A 15,722-nucleotide genomic window follows, 5' to 3' on the forward strand; every position below is an offset into this window, starting at 1 on the left:
GAAAGTACTTAAACTACTCTAAAGAAACAGCCATCAAGCTTATTTCACACCAAGAATTGACTTTATTATTAATAAAGTTGTATTACATTTTTCAGTTGTATATTCACTTGTTTGAATGTTCTCCCTATAGCACTGTTTCCAAAAATTGAATTAAAATTAGGAATCACCTCACCTCCAATCACTTGCTACTCCTCTTTAATGAACAGCTGGACCATGTCCACTAGTGCATGATGTTCCATTAGAGTGGTGCAACAGTCCCTAAATCATTTTACCTAATCAAAGTCTTCCCTCTCTTCAGCTGGTCCATTTAATCCTCTTTAATGTAGTTAGTGATGGTTATAATGCACACGTACTACCTACAGAATACCTGATATTGTGCATACAGTAGAAACTTTTAATTCGCCTTGAAATGACCATGCTCTGCCAAAGAAGATGTGCTATCAAGCTCAAATTTTGAACTCAGTTGAAACATAGCAGCTGCTGCTGCTGCTCAAACGCATCTTATGCTTTATAGTTTAATACCTCTCATGCTAGCCATCACCATTGGGCAAATTACAAATACTTCAGGACAACACCTCATTCCATAATCTGAAATTATCCCTGCCCTGCACAAGAAACGGCCACTCCACATGAGCCCATTTTCTAATCTTATTGTTCCATTTGATTCTGTGCTTAGGAAGCTAATGAAGAAGCTTAAATTCTAAATGAGAACAGCCCATTTAGCTTCCAAACGAAAAATGATAGAAGTATATCAACAGAAAGAGCCATGCGGATTTGGGGAACTAATCTAGTCTCGTTCGACTAAGTTGGGAATTGAGCAGATGTAGTTTTCACTGCCACTGAATGAGATTAAAATGCATGGCTTTACTATATGAGTGATTTTCATAGGTACCAAAGAATACAACAATAAAAAAACACTCTGGAACATGTTAAGGAAGCCCCTCAGTACTACCATTAGCAATGATCTTTGCACAGAGACGAATAGTTTGACCATTTGGAACGGAAGAACTGGTTGCTTCCAATATTCTCTTAATGACATAAAAGTCACCTGCCTTGCACTGAAACACACTACTGTTTTCTTTGCTCGTACGGTACTTTTCGCTATGGAATATTGTTCCAAGATAAGAAAACCGAAAGTGCTCTTGCAAGGATAACACATGACCATAATATAACTGTAAGCATGCAGCTTCTAGATTAGAGAGGGAAGGCGCAGCGTTTGGTTGACCAAACGTCCATCCAGTTCCGATAAATCTGGCATGCTTTGTTTTTGGATGGTCAATAAATGTCATGCACAAAAATTGCACATTAGCAGGCAATGGCAGTGCTGATAACAGAATATATAGCTCCTGCAAAATCACTACTCTTTCAACAATTTGCTCGGGCACGCCTTTAGCTGCATTCACCAATTTAACAAATGCACCATTCCCACTCTCAAATGTGAAAGCTGAATGTGCCCAAAAAGGTACAAAGTTGTGAACAGCTTGTGCCAGGTGCAGAAGTTGATGGACACTGAATGCCATGCATAGTTGTCCATAGAGGCTAGGTGTTTGTGAGACGAAGCTTCTCAGAAGACGTTCTAAACAAAAAATTGCATATAAACATAAGCGTAATGGTACACTCACCAATGCACTCAAGGTGACTACAGTTATATAAGTGATATACAAGCAGTATGCAGTGTAAACCTAATTGCTAGCATGCATGAGTTTTGCTTTTAGGTCAGATACATTGAGGTATAATTTCATGTAGATCACATGTAAGCATAACCACATATTTGCTTATTGTTTTCACTTCACCCCTAACAAACAGTCACATAATACACCACTTTGGTCTGCTGTTATTCAAGCAAGGATTTGTTGATATTCTCACCATCTGGGATCATGCACTGACCTTTATGGTTCCGGATATAGAGTGCCTGTTGTTGGCACAACATACAAGAGTGTAGTTAAATGTTATGCGAGCCCTTTTTTAGCTGGCAAACGTGTAAACAGTAATGTTGATCACTAAAGCTTCCTTTAAGCAATAGCGTATACAGCTCATTTAGTCTAAAAGCCATTTTGTAGTAGTCAGTACCACGTGTCAGAAATTAGAGGCTGCATAAAAATTATGGTACTTTGTTCTTCTAGTGATGGACCATTGAGCTTTAAATAGTAGTAATGATGAGGTAATAAAATCATTATATATATTTGTTGAATTGATTGATTACATAAATAAAAAATTGAAAAACTCAGGCTATATGAGATACACACTAGAAAGGGTTCTGGTAATTTTGACCACCTGGCATTCTTTAATGTTAACTGACATCTGACAGTAATTAATTTTTGCCATGTACTTCGTTACATAGCTGGCATTAAATGGGGTCCAACTGAGCGCTCCTTAATCCGCCTTTACGAGGCTCTGTTTGTTGGCTACATCCGGTACAGTCTCCCAGTACTCTCTAGTATGAGCATTTCCTGCTTGCGGACTTTAGAGAGCGTGCAAGCGCAGGCACTGAAAATATGCCTTGGACTGCCCAGATGCACCTCTAACAAAGGCACAATTGAAGAGGCACACGCTCGCCCAATGTCCATATACTTGTCACACGAACCACTTCGTGTATATTTACGAGCACTTACAAGACACCGTTTTCACCCACTCAGCAAGATTCTGGATGAGAGGCCGGACTGCAGTTTTACAACTGCACTCCGCTGCCATCAGTCGCAAGTACCGACAGGATATGCCCTCCCATATCATCCCACTCAACCACCATGGACGATGGATAAACCTTTTGTGCACCTTCGTGTTCCCGGATTACTAAAGAAATCAATGGTACCAATTAGTGGACTCAAACAACTTACTCTGGCACACATCTGGTCAGAATATCCCAGTTATATTCACATATACACTGATGGATCTGTGTCAGCACAGGCATCCGCTGCAGCTGTGGTCATACCAGCTCGGAAAACGACTCTGCATTTCCTTTTGGGACATACCTCTACATCAACCGCTGCCGAACTTGTAGCCATTCGAGAATCTATTCGCTATATATGTGGGGAACCACCTCAAAAATGGTGTATATTCACGGACTCGAAGACTGCATTACAAATTTTTGAAAACTTCTTACGCCACACTGCCTATCAGTCCCTGGCACTAAACATTATGGATCTCATCACATCTGCCCAGCTGCAAGGCCACACGATAATGTTTCAATGGATTCCTGCCCACTGCGGCCTCCATGGGAATGAGCAGGCCGATGTTGAAGCGAAAAGCGCACTCATCAATGGCTTCCAAACAGCTGTGCCTTTTTCAAGAGCGGATACGACGTGCCTTCTACACAGTTATATGAATATTGCTACAGCAGCTTACTGGGCTCAACCAGACTCCCGACACATCCGTCTAAGAAGGCTTGGTCGAACATTTAAATTTTATGTTCCGCGTGATATTCCGCGTCATCAGACATGCTTGATACATCGACTTCGTTTAAACGTGGCTTTCACGCGCAAGTACTTACATTTAATTGGACAGCTGGACTCACCGGAATGTTTAACTTGTGGCATCCCAGAGACTGTGGACCATGTATTATTGGTGTGCCCAGAGTATGCGAACGAAAGAAATGTGCTAGCTGCTTCCTTGAAGCGTTTAGACAAGAGGCCTCTGTCGGAGGAACTGCTGCAGGGCGCTTGGCAGGACAAGGGGAAGGGCGTCCAGGCAGTGCGCGCTCTTTGCCGTTATTTGAGCGCCAGCGGACTTGATTCACGTTTGTAAAGCAAGCTGCTGTGTCTGTATATATATTTCATATGCCTTCTCCCACATCGTCACCCATCATGACCTTCTTTCTTCTCTCCTTCCCCTTCCCCAGTGCAGAGTAGCAGGCCAGATTTGAATTATTCGGGCCAACCTCTCTGCCTTTTCCTTTCAATAAATCCATCTATCTATCTATCTATCTGACAGTAAACATGTGCCTTGCTTTTTGGCTCAACTGAAGAGCAGAGTTTGCAGCCAAGATAAATTTCCACATCCTTATGTGTAGCAGTGGAGCCTTCTAGCCAATGAGCCACCGCGATAGGGATTATGCAGTATAGCGCATATATATTAGTGGGGCACACAAAGCCCCACTAAATATTTTAGTAACTTTGGGTCAGTACAGCCAAAGTGCTCATACCTGCATGATTAATTTGATGAACCGAGAGCTCTTCTTGAAAACTGCTTCAGCCAGGAGTGAGAAGTGGTGAAGGTATCTTGGAGGAAGAATATGGCAGCAGCAGGGTAAGCAGTAAAATAAAAACCAGTTGCGCCATTCATGGGCTCTCCAGTGCAACTCTCTCGAAGTGTCCGGGGCAAGCATGTGGAATGATGTGGAGGACGTATCCCCAGCAATCGTTTATTGATTGCTTCAAGTGTCTTTGGGTGACCTGCAAGTAGCAGAACATTTTAATCACTTATAACACTATAGCTTCACATAATCTACAATGGGTGATCTCTTGAAATTTCATCTGCGCAACTTCCCAATGCACGATGTAAACAAGCAGATAAAAATATGACCAAAATTCAAGCTTGATAGCTGGACATAAATGACTTCAGTTCAGTCATTCAGTCGTGTCCCACTCTTCGTGACCCTATGGACCATGTCACGCCACGCTTTGCGGTCTCTCACTATCTTCCTAACATCACATAACTTCATCTGCAGCGCCTCGAGGATGCTATCTAACCATCGCGTTCGCTGCCTACCCCTTCTCCGGCGACCCTCAACCTTTCCCAACATCAAATATTTCTCCAGTGACTCCTCTCTTCTCATCAGACGACCAAAGTAGCTGAGCTTTAACTTTAGAATTTGACCCTCCATTGAGCAGTCAGGGTTTATGGTCGACAATATTGAATGATTTGATCTGGCAGTCCAAGGAACTCTCAACAGTCTCCGCGAGCCCCACAATTCAAACGCGTCATTTCTTCGGCGGTCAGCCTTCTTCATAGTCCTACTCTCATACCCATACATCCCGACTGGAAAGACCATAGCACGAGTTATACGGATCTTGGTTGGCAGACTAATGTCTCTGCCCATTACTAGGCGGTCAAGGCTAACCATGGCTCTCTTTCCCAGAAGCAGGAGTCTCCTAATTTCATAAATAAATAAGGACAAATAATTCTTTACTAAATATAGTGAAACACATTTGTTGAAAAGGAACCATTCAAACTTTTCCACATAACTCCATCATTTATGTAATAATAGTTGGACTTGTCACATGACTGCTTTTGCATGTGTAGACATCATACGACTGAATCTGTTGATAATTTACGTCACTTGAAGGTGGCAATATAGAGCCTATAGTCTGGCTTTCCTGGACAGAAGACTTGTTTTTAAATTACCTGACTCATACAGGCTATAAATGGTGATAGCATTCTTTTAGTCGAGGAAATTTCCATAGCTTAAAGGCATAAAGGAATATGAAAGTACAAGAAACAAGGAATATAATTGGCGTTTTCATTACAGTTAAACCTAGTTTATTGAGCATAAGCTTGGTATCAGATGCTTTGGCAATGAGTAAGCAATAGTGTAACTATATTGTGCTTGTCAGCAGCTATCCAATGATATATATTGTACTATATTTGAATGCCTAATTCCAAATTAATTGACTAATCTATTTGATCATACTTGCTCTCATCAGTAGCTATACCAGATGTATGTCACATAGTTCAGTATATGCTTAATCATACTTAACTACTACTTACTAAACTTGTCACTGACCACTGAGTGCCTTCTGTACTTGCACTCAGTACTAACCGTATATTACAGTGAGGTATACGTTAACTCACTTGGCTTAGCCAACTGCTACAAACTGAGTCTAATTTGGCCTGCACTGGTGTTAAATGTCAAAGAAGGACAGACAGTCGATTTCCAAGCCTGTACCCTGGATTCTTTATGACTGGCCAATTATTGAAAGTGTGAAAGCAGGGCTAGGTTTTTGAGCAATATAATATCTGTCACACTAATGATAAGATTAAGCCTGCAAGACAAGCCTAAGATAAAACTAAAGTTGCTGTTTATACTAGTAGTGTTCGAGGTCCACACAAGTGATTGTCATGAAGCATGTGCAAATAATAAGCAAGCCAAATAAATTTGCCAGTCATGAATGCTGGATCATTAACCCCATACAAAGCTTCTTTTTAAGTTCATTTGCACTTATGGGCATCATAAACTACAAGCAACTCAAAATCGAGCATTGCTTCCTTATCAATGATATCACCACCACCACCATCATCATCATCATCATCATCATCATCATCATCATCATCATCATCATCATCATCATCATCAGCCTGATTACACCCACTGCAGGGCGAAGGCCTCTCCCATATTTCTCCACTTAACCCGGTTCTGTGCTAGCTGCATCCACTTGACCCCTGCGAACTTCTTAATCTCATCCGCCCACCTAACTTTCTGCCGCCCCCTGCTACGCTTTCCTTCCCTTGGAATCCAGTTTGTTACCCTCAGCGACCATCGGTTATCCTCTCTTCGCACTACATGTCCTGCCCATGTCCATTTCTTCTTCTTAATTTCTACTAGAATGTCGGTAACTTGAGTTATTCCTCTGACCCACTCTGCCCGCTTTCTATCTCTTAATGTTACCCCTACCATTTTTCGTTCCATAGCCCTCTGGGTAGTCCTCAACTTAAGCAGAACTCTCTTGGTTAGCCTCCACGTTTCAGCCCCATAGGTGAGTACAGGCAAGATGCAACTGTTGTATACTTTCCTCTTGAGCGATACCGGTAAGCTGCTAGTCATAATCTGCGAGTGCTTGCCAAATGCACTCCATCCCAATCGTATTCTTCTTGTTATTTCCTTTTCGTGGTCCGGGTCTGCGGTTACTACCTGTCCTGTAGACATATTCGCCTACTACTTCCAGTATTTTGTTACCTAATGTAAACTGCTGTTCCTTCCCGAGGCTGTTGAACATTACCTTAGTCTTCTGCATATTGATTTTCAAGCCTACCTTTCTACTTTTCCTGTCTAGGTCATCAATCATTATTTGCAGTTCATCCCCCGAGTTGCTTAGCAAGGCAATGTCATCAGCAAATCGCAGATTACTGAGGTATTCTCCATCTACCCTTATCCCTAACTGCTCCCATTCCAAGTCTGAATACTTCCTCTAAACAAGCTTTGAATAGTACTGGGGAGATTGTGTCTCCTTGCCTAACACCTCTCTTTATGGGAATTTTGTTACTTTCTTTATGCAGAACTATGGTTGCTGTGCAGCCGCTATATATATCTTCCAGCACTTTCACGTATGGCTCGTCTACCCCCAGATTTCGCAATGCTTGCATCACCGCCGAGGTTTCAACTGAGTCAAATGCTTTTTCGTAATCAATGAATGCTATGTATAAGGGCTGGTTATATTCCGAGCATTTTTCTATCACCTGATTGATGGTATGGATATGTCGATAGTAGAGTACCGTTTCCGAAACCCTGCTTGATCCTTTGCTTGATTGCAGTCTAAGGTTGTCCTGATTCTATTAGCGATTACCTTAGTAAATACCTTATACGTAACAGACAGTAAGCTGATTGGTCTGTAATTTTTAAGGTCCTTAGAGTCCCCTTTCTTGTGAATGAGGATAATGTTTGCATTCTTCCATGGTTCCGGTACCGTCGATGTACCGGATATGGTACATGGATATGGATCAATGATATGGTACACGTCAAAGCAGGACGAATAGGGTCGAGTTCCCTACACACTACTGTGACCAAGAAGGTGCACCTGCAGTAGTTAACATGTTAGGAAACAATTAAAAAAACTTCTGTACTTATCAATGCAATAGGCTTCTTGACTGTTTCAGGAATCCAGCCAGCAATCAGTGAATTGCCTTGTCACGCCTAAGAGCCCAAAATGCATGTACTCAACAGTGTGACCCCATACAAGGTCAAAATATGGCAGCTTTTGCAGTGGAGACATCCCTTTCAGTCAATTCACAGGAGATATTATCTTGGATGCAAGTCTCGTATCTCTCAGGGCACCTGCCATTGTCATTTCCACATCAGGTCTTGGGTTGCTGTACAGCTGCCGCCCTGAAGGAGTAAAACTTATAAAGGTAATGAATGAATCTACTGTACTAGCAGCTCAATCGGAGCCATCTACGGCATGCAGAATTTACAGCAGCCTCTTAATAGGTATTTCCATAGAACCTCCACTATTATCACCCTTCACTTCGCTACAAGTTTAGCCTAGCAATCTAAACACATAGCCTAAAAGTACAAGTATGCTACAGTAGAGACAATCACTAACCGTAACAGATATGTGCCTCAAGATTACTTTGAGGCAGCAGAATTCGGAGCAAGAATTGATTAATGCTGGCAGGCAGGACGGCCTCTGGTGAAGAGAGTGGCAAGGGAGACAGTTTCACAGAAAGGACATTTTCTAGAAAATGACAGAAGCGTGATTCTCCTAATTTATCATTATAATTCCCATTTTTTACCTGTTCCTACATTGTTCCTTTATTCCCTCAGTAAAATCAATATCAGATGGTGTGAAATAATTTGCAACTTGCTCTAGTTTAGGCATAGTTCCAGGTGCAGTTTGCTCATTTGTCGGCTACTCCCAATTACACTAAAATGAAATAAGGCATGCCAGTATAAGCTACCATGCACTGTCACAACTAATATGAGTTGCAGCTTATGATATATTTGGGCTTAATTAGTGCAATGAGCATTCATAGGGGTGCTGAAAAGTAATGCTTTTATTGCTCAATAAAATGCGCAAAGTACCCTAAATTTTGTCCAGGTTAAGTATTCATCGTACAATTAGGCTCATTTGTTACAATACAGTAACCTGAGTACATTTACTGGTGACATGTTCCAGGTCGTATTGAGCATGGCAATACATGAGTGGCTGGCAATATTTAATACTATTCTTAAAGACACATTTAAAATACTTTATAAAGCATGCATTATGCTCACTACATTTGAACATCAGCAATCGAACATAAATTTCACACTTCATTTTAAAGTATGCTATAAGTACACTTACCAGAACCCATGAACCCCCAAAAAAGCCATTAAATTGAACTTGGTGGCTCACAGCTGCTCTTGCAGGCGCGTCCACACACTATACACTGGATAGATTTTTGTGGATATTGACATCGATGATGATCTCCACAGAAGTTCACCGATATTGTTCATTGCTTCAATAAATTTACTGAGGAATATTTTCATATCTGGATGCTTGCAGCCAAACCACAGTCCTTCTAGAAATACATTTTTGTGTCTGTGGGTCAAAAGGAGCTCATTCACAAGTTGTATAGGCCATATTGAAGAATTTGATGATTTTTTTTTATTTATTTTAAAAAAATTACATACAAATACGAGCCTGCCCAAGCCAACAATGGGCTTGTGGGGTGGACTGCCATCAGTGGACTGCCATCAGTGTTCATGATGACTGTGCAGTCGCTCCATCTTACCACCCCTCTTTCATGGAGGAAGCAACATGTAAGACCACTTGTAAAGTTTTTCATTGCACGTGAACTTTCTTCTGCTTGTTGCCTTAGTTCACACAGGCTGTCAACAGCACACTTGAGAGCCTTGAGATAAAAGCCGAAAAATGCTTCCTTGCATCAAAAATAGTGAAAAATGTTACCCCACTCTTTATGTCAGACACATTTGAATTTGTATGACAGCTACAGCAGGACAGGCTCTTTTTGTCGTCGGTCATGTGCATTAATTCGCCACACTAACTGCAGCGGTAATGATATTTGGCCAGTGAGGCGCACTTTGCTGACCACAGCTTTCTAAATAAATACTTGAAGTGAGGTAGACGGGTGTTCTAAAAGCCGAACAAAGCTTCCACAAGCTTCATTAAGTCATCAACTGCAGTCCACGGCAATCCATTCGATGCAATAAAAGACATTATCAAAACTATAGCTACTGCCACTGTGGTTTTTGATCCAGGAAGCGTTTTCGCCCCAAAGTCTCCCACACATCTAGCCAGCAGTTCTGATTCCTCAAAAGGCGGCACGGTATTGTGACTATGGTGCTCGTCACCATCACTGCAGCCATCTTCTCTGCTTGTGGGTGCATCTCTGTCGTCCGCACTGTCACAAATTTCCATGCTCACCATTTCGTCATCCGTGTGTTCAGCATGTTCAGGGTTGGACTCACTTGCGCTGTCACTGTCAGAAGAGCTCTCTGTAAAGCTTTCATTGCCTGGAGGCGACGATGACACGGATTCAGGACCTTCAGTCTGAGCAGCACTAGGTGTGAGAGAACAGGCTGCAGATTTGTTGTATCATAGTGTTGAGCGAGGGACAACAAAAGAGGACCCAGGCCTCAAGTAACGCTTCCGCCGTTTCTTCTCACCTTCTTAGCTCATGCTGATGGCGACGACTTGCAAACACAAAGAACCGCAATGCGACAAGTTGGATATGGCATGCTCCTGACTACAAATCCTAACTACAAATGTTACAGCTCCGAAGAACTCCGTCACTGGCGTTCAGCTAAACCATCACTACTAAGCACGACTCATATATGCCACGGCACACACGCTTATGCTGGGCACTGTAAAGATGCTCCGCTGTTTTCCACGATTCGAACTCAGCCTGCCGCTCACCGAACCTTCAATTTATTAACTTCTAAGGTATGTCTTCAGCTCTGCGCGTCACCGTATTCGGAGGAGGGGGGGGGGGAGGCGCTAGGCAATTTTGTTTATGTATGAACGCTTCCCTGACAGTATTTTCAAGACGCACTAAGTGGCCGGTCGTTGCGCACCCTTTTTTAAAACCAAACTGATGAACATTAAGAAGCTTATGAGATTCTAAGATGAAAGTTATTCGGATGTTTAAAACACTTTAAAACAGTTTGCTAAACAGCTGGTCAGAGCTATGGGTCTAACTGCCCGCTAAGGTCGGCGGCTTTCCTGGCTTCAGAAACGGAACAATAACAGCTTGTTTCCAAGCCTCTGGGAGTTTAACCAGAGTCCAAATTTTGTTAAAGAATTTCACAAGTGCCTCTACAGAGGATTCGGAGAAATGAGCCAGCATTTCATAATGATGATGATGATGATGGATTTTAATGGCGCAAGGGCGACTCAGGCCAAAGAGCGCCAAACTCAAGGTTAACGGTGTACTCAAGTTTATATAATGGAATAGTTGTGATTTTTCATGAAGGGATAAAAAACAGTGGTGTATAGGGCCTAGAAATGTATTCGCTCTGTAATATTGCTAAAAACAATGGTGTATAGGGCCTAAAATTCATTTGCGATATATAATGGATGCGCAATGTATAAGTAGATGTATTAAAAGATCTCATCCGTCCTCTCAAGGAGGAGCGGGCTGAGACCCACGTCGATAAGAAATTTCATGTAAAAAGCCTGCTTGTAATAAAAATTTAAGCACCTGTTTTAAAGGAAACGTTGGGTTGTCGCCAATAAAAATGGATGGGTGTGCAGGTATTTGATGAGTGAACAAGGAGGGAAAATGACGTCTTCTTTCTGGTTCCAGTTGTGCACATATGATTAAAACATGAATGACAGTGAGTCGATCACCACATCTCGAGCAGTGTGGTGCAGGAGAGTTGGTTAAAAGATATGTATGGGTTATGTATGTGTGGCCAATTCTCAGCCTGCAAAGGGCTACTTCTTTAAATCTGTCTTGTTTTTCTGTGGTGTACCTGCCTATTTTTGCCTTTATTGTGTGTAGTTTATTTTCTGAAGCTACGTCCCATTCCTCTTGCCATTGTTGTCGAATCATGTTTTTTTATGTGTGGTTTGAGGTCATGATAAGTTATCTTATCAATGTCTGTGTCATTTCGAAGGGCAGCTGAAGCAGCTAGCCTATCAGCTGCCTCATTACCAGGTATACAGCGGTGGCCTGGCACCCAACACAGTGTAATTTTAATTTCTTGTTCATGGGCAAACATAAGGGTGTTATAAAGAGAGTTCAGGACTGGGTTCTTATTTTGCCATTTCCAAAAGGATAGGGACGTTAAAACACTGAGGGAGTCTGTGTAGATGATCGACGTCTGTATTTTATTTTCTATAATGTGTCTCACAGCTAAAAGGATACCATGGCATTCAGCGGTAAATATACTAGTATGTCTGTTAAAGGTTTTTGACTGTGAAAACTGTGGTCCATGTGCTGCACAGGAGACTTGAGCAGACTTCGAAGCATCAGTGTAATATTCATCACAAGTGTACTTCTCCTGAATTGACATGAAGTGCTGCTGTATGGCAATAGGGGATGCATGTTTGCCCACTTCAAGAAACGACAGGTCGCAATTAACACCGTGCATTTCCCAAGGAGCAATTAGGTCTTTTATGGAAGTTGTATGAAGACTGGTAACCGAAACATTCAGATATTCAATGTGCGTGGCAACTCTGATTGGATATGGTGGTGTTAGAGATGGTTTTTTTGAGAAAAGTGCTGTGCCAGTTTTGTCAAGCAGGAGCCGACGACATGGATGGTCCAGTTGGCATAGTACCTTCATAGCATAAGTTAGAGAAGCAAATTGTCTCCTTCGTTGCAGTGACCATCGGTTCGCCTCGACATAGAGGCTAGCAATTGGGCTAGTTCGGAAAGCGCCCGTAGCGAGGCGAAGGCCGAGGTGGTGCACGGGATCGAGCAATTTTAGCGCAGAGGATGATGCTGACCCATAAACCATCGAGCAATAGTCAATGCGTGATAGAACTACACTATTCAGAAGGTTCAGAAGGCAGTCGCGGTCTGTGCCCCATGACCGGTGAGAGAAAATTTTTAGCAAATTCATCGCTTTGAGACACTTCAGTCGCAACTGTTTTATGTGGGGAATGAAGGAAAGTTTTTCGTCAACAACTACGCCAAGAAATTTATGTTCTTTTTTAAAGGCAAGGCTCTGGCCATTCAGTGCAATGTTGGGGTCAGGCCACATGCCACGCTGCTTAGAGAAAAGTACACAAACACTCTTTCCAGAGTTAAATTAAAACCCATTGTCATCAGCCCACCCGGACAATTTGTTTACACCTAGCTGAATTTGTCGTTCACAGATGGCCAAGTTGCAAGATTTGAAGCTTATCTGGACGTCATCAACATATACAGAACAAGAAATAGTTTTTGGCAGCACGCTTTTTAAAGAGTTCATTTTGACTACAAAAAGTGTGCAACTGAGAACACCACCTTGAGGAACACCATTTTCTTGAATGTACTGCTTTGAATATGCATTGCCAACACGAACTTTGAAGGTCCGTTCAGACAAGTAACTTCGAATTGTGCTCAACATGTTTCCTGTGATGCCAAGAGAGAAGAGGTAGCGGATGATACCTTAGCGCCAAGTGGTATCATATGCTTTTTCAAGATCGAAAAAGACAGATAAACAATGTTGTTTATGTACAAAAGCATCCCTTGCATAAGACTCAAAGGCAATGAGCTGATCAGCTGTTGATCGCCCAGCTCTAAAACCAGCTTGGTTTTGATAAAGAAGACCATTGTATTCAAGGAAATGGAGAAGGCGACGATTTACCATTTTCTCGAAAAGCTTGCATAGACAGCTGGTTAGTGCGATAGGCCGATAACTAGCAGCAAGTGTGGGTTCTTTTCCGGGTTTTAATATGGGGATGATGATCGCTTCCTTCCATGCTTTAGGAAAGCATCCTGTGGCCCATACTTTATTATACAGGTAGAGTAGGGTTTCAACAGTGTTCACATGCAGATGCCTGAGCATTCCATATGTGATCCTGTCAGGACCTGGTGCTGTGTTACCACATGTGTCTAGTGCAATCTTCAGCTCCTGCATGGTGAATGGGCTATTGTATCCTCCTGAGGATGGCCTTTTATCATGTATGTGCTTCCTCTCCTCTCTTGCCTTGTGCCGCAAAAAGGAATCAGTATAGTGTGCTGAGCTGAATATGTATTCAAAGTGTTGCCCTAGTGTGTCTGCTTGATGTTCAAGAGAGTCACCACTGGTGCTGACAAGGGGCGTTGGGATTGTGCTATATCCTTTAAGTGCTCTTATCCTGTTGTGAACTTTGTGTGCGTCAGAATAGGAGTTCACTGAAGAAAGGAATGATGACCCTCTTTCTCGCTTGGAGATGCGTCGAATACGCCTGCCATTTGCCTTTGCACGCTTAAAGGCTATTAGGTTTTCGGCTGTGGGGTATCGGCGTAGTTTCGACCATGCCCTGTTTTGAGTTTCACGAGCAGTATTACATTCTGCATTCCACCAGGGTCTTCGTTTATTTCGTGGCTTGCTTGACGTCTGTGGAATGTATTTTTCTGCTGCCTCTATGATGTGCAGCGTGATTAAGCGTTGAGTTTCATCAACGCCTAAGTCAGTAACTGATGGACTGGCCAATGATGAGTGTTCCCTGAACATCTTCCAGTTGGCTGCATTTTCTTTGAATTTTCTGGGATTCGACACATTTTCATTTCCGTTCCCAGTATATTTTATTAAGATCGGAAAATGGTCACTTCCGTATAGATTGTTAATGACAGTCCACTCTGTAGCTGCCAGGAACATCGAAGAGCCAATGGCTAGATCTATGGATGTGTAAGAGTTATAAGCTATATTGTAGTAAGTTGGCTGTTTCGTGTTTAGTAAGCATGATCCCGAGGACAATAAGAATTTTTCGATTAGAACACCTCGGGAGTCCGTTCTTGTACATCCCCATAATGGGTGGTGAGCATTAAATTCTCCGACCAGCAACCAAGGTTCCGGAAGTTGATCAATCAATTTTTCGAAACTTTCGCTACTTAGCTTATAAGTTGGAGCAATATACAGGGAACATACAGTTGTTATTTTGCCATAAACTAAGCTTCTGATTGCCACTGCCTCTAAGTCTGTGTTGAGTGAAATGTTTCGAGAGGGGATTGATTTTTGTGTTACAATGGCAACGCCACCAGAGGAGTGAGAGCTGCCTTGCCTGTCGTTCCTGAATACATTATATTGCTTAAGGAAATTTGAGTCTGCTGGTTTTAAATGGGTTTCTTGCAGACAAAGTATGTTTGGTTGATAGTCCGCAAGAAATTCATCATCTAAATTTTTAAAGAGTCCTCGGCAGTTCCAATAAATGAGGAGCGCCATAAATAAAAGCTATTTAAGGGACAAGTTTAAATTTAGGTTTGTAGGTCCTTGGGACCTGTTATTGGGACTTTTCCCTTTCTTTTTCGCTCCAGTGAGCTTTGCCGCCTAGGCAGCTGGGGTGAAGAAGTTGTGTCCATCGCATCTTCAGATGCGGTGGACGACTGTGCAGAAAGCACAGAATTGTAAGTTTTAGGCCTCGACTCATGGGTCGAGGCCTTTGGGCCGGCTGACCTGGGGGTACGCGCAGCCAGCTTTGCGGGTGGTGGTGGAGTAGCGCTAGCTGACTCCACCGAGGGCGCAGGTGGCGCTGCTCTGGAAGAACTGTGTGCTTCCTGGGCAGGTGCCGACGACCGCTGTGATGCCGCGCCCTGCTGCGTCACAACGGAGTAGTGTGGCTTTTGAGGAAGAGAAAGCCGCTTTCGTGCCTCTCCGTAAGATATGTTTTCGGTGACTTTCAGTGTAATTATTTCTTTTTCTTTTTTCCAGTATGGGCATGAGCGTGAATAAGCTGGGTGGTTACCTTCACAGTTTGAGCAGAGAAGCGGCTGTTCTTCGCAGTTGTCTGTAGGGTGTTCGTGCGAGGCACACTTTGCACATGTGAGCTGGCCACGGCAACTCTGAGAGCCATGGCCATATTTCTGACATTTGAAGCAACGGCGTGGGTTAGGGATGTAGGGCATCAGTTTTATCTTTGTGTAGCCTACTTCGACAG

General features: G+C 42.7%; 1 pseudogene; it reads right to left on the reverse strand.

Annotated features, from left to right (window-relative positions):
• Positions 1-929: 929 nt before the first annotated feature.
• The window catches only part of LOC146188338 (uncharacterized), a 151,413-nt pseudogene continuing 136,620 nt past the window's right edge, over positions 930-15,722 (reverse strand).

The sequence above is a fragment of the Amblyomma maculatum genome, chromosome 5, assembly GCF_055883805.1.
Source record: "Amblyomma maculatum isolate TAMU_Amacu chromosome 5, ASM5588380v1, whole genome shotgun sequence".
Lineage (NCBI taxonomy): Eukaryota > Metazoa > Arthropoda > Arachnida > Ixodida > Ixodidae > Amblyomma > Amblyomma maculatum.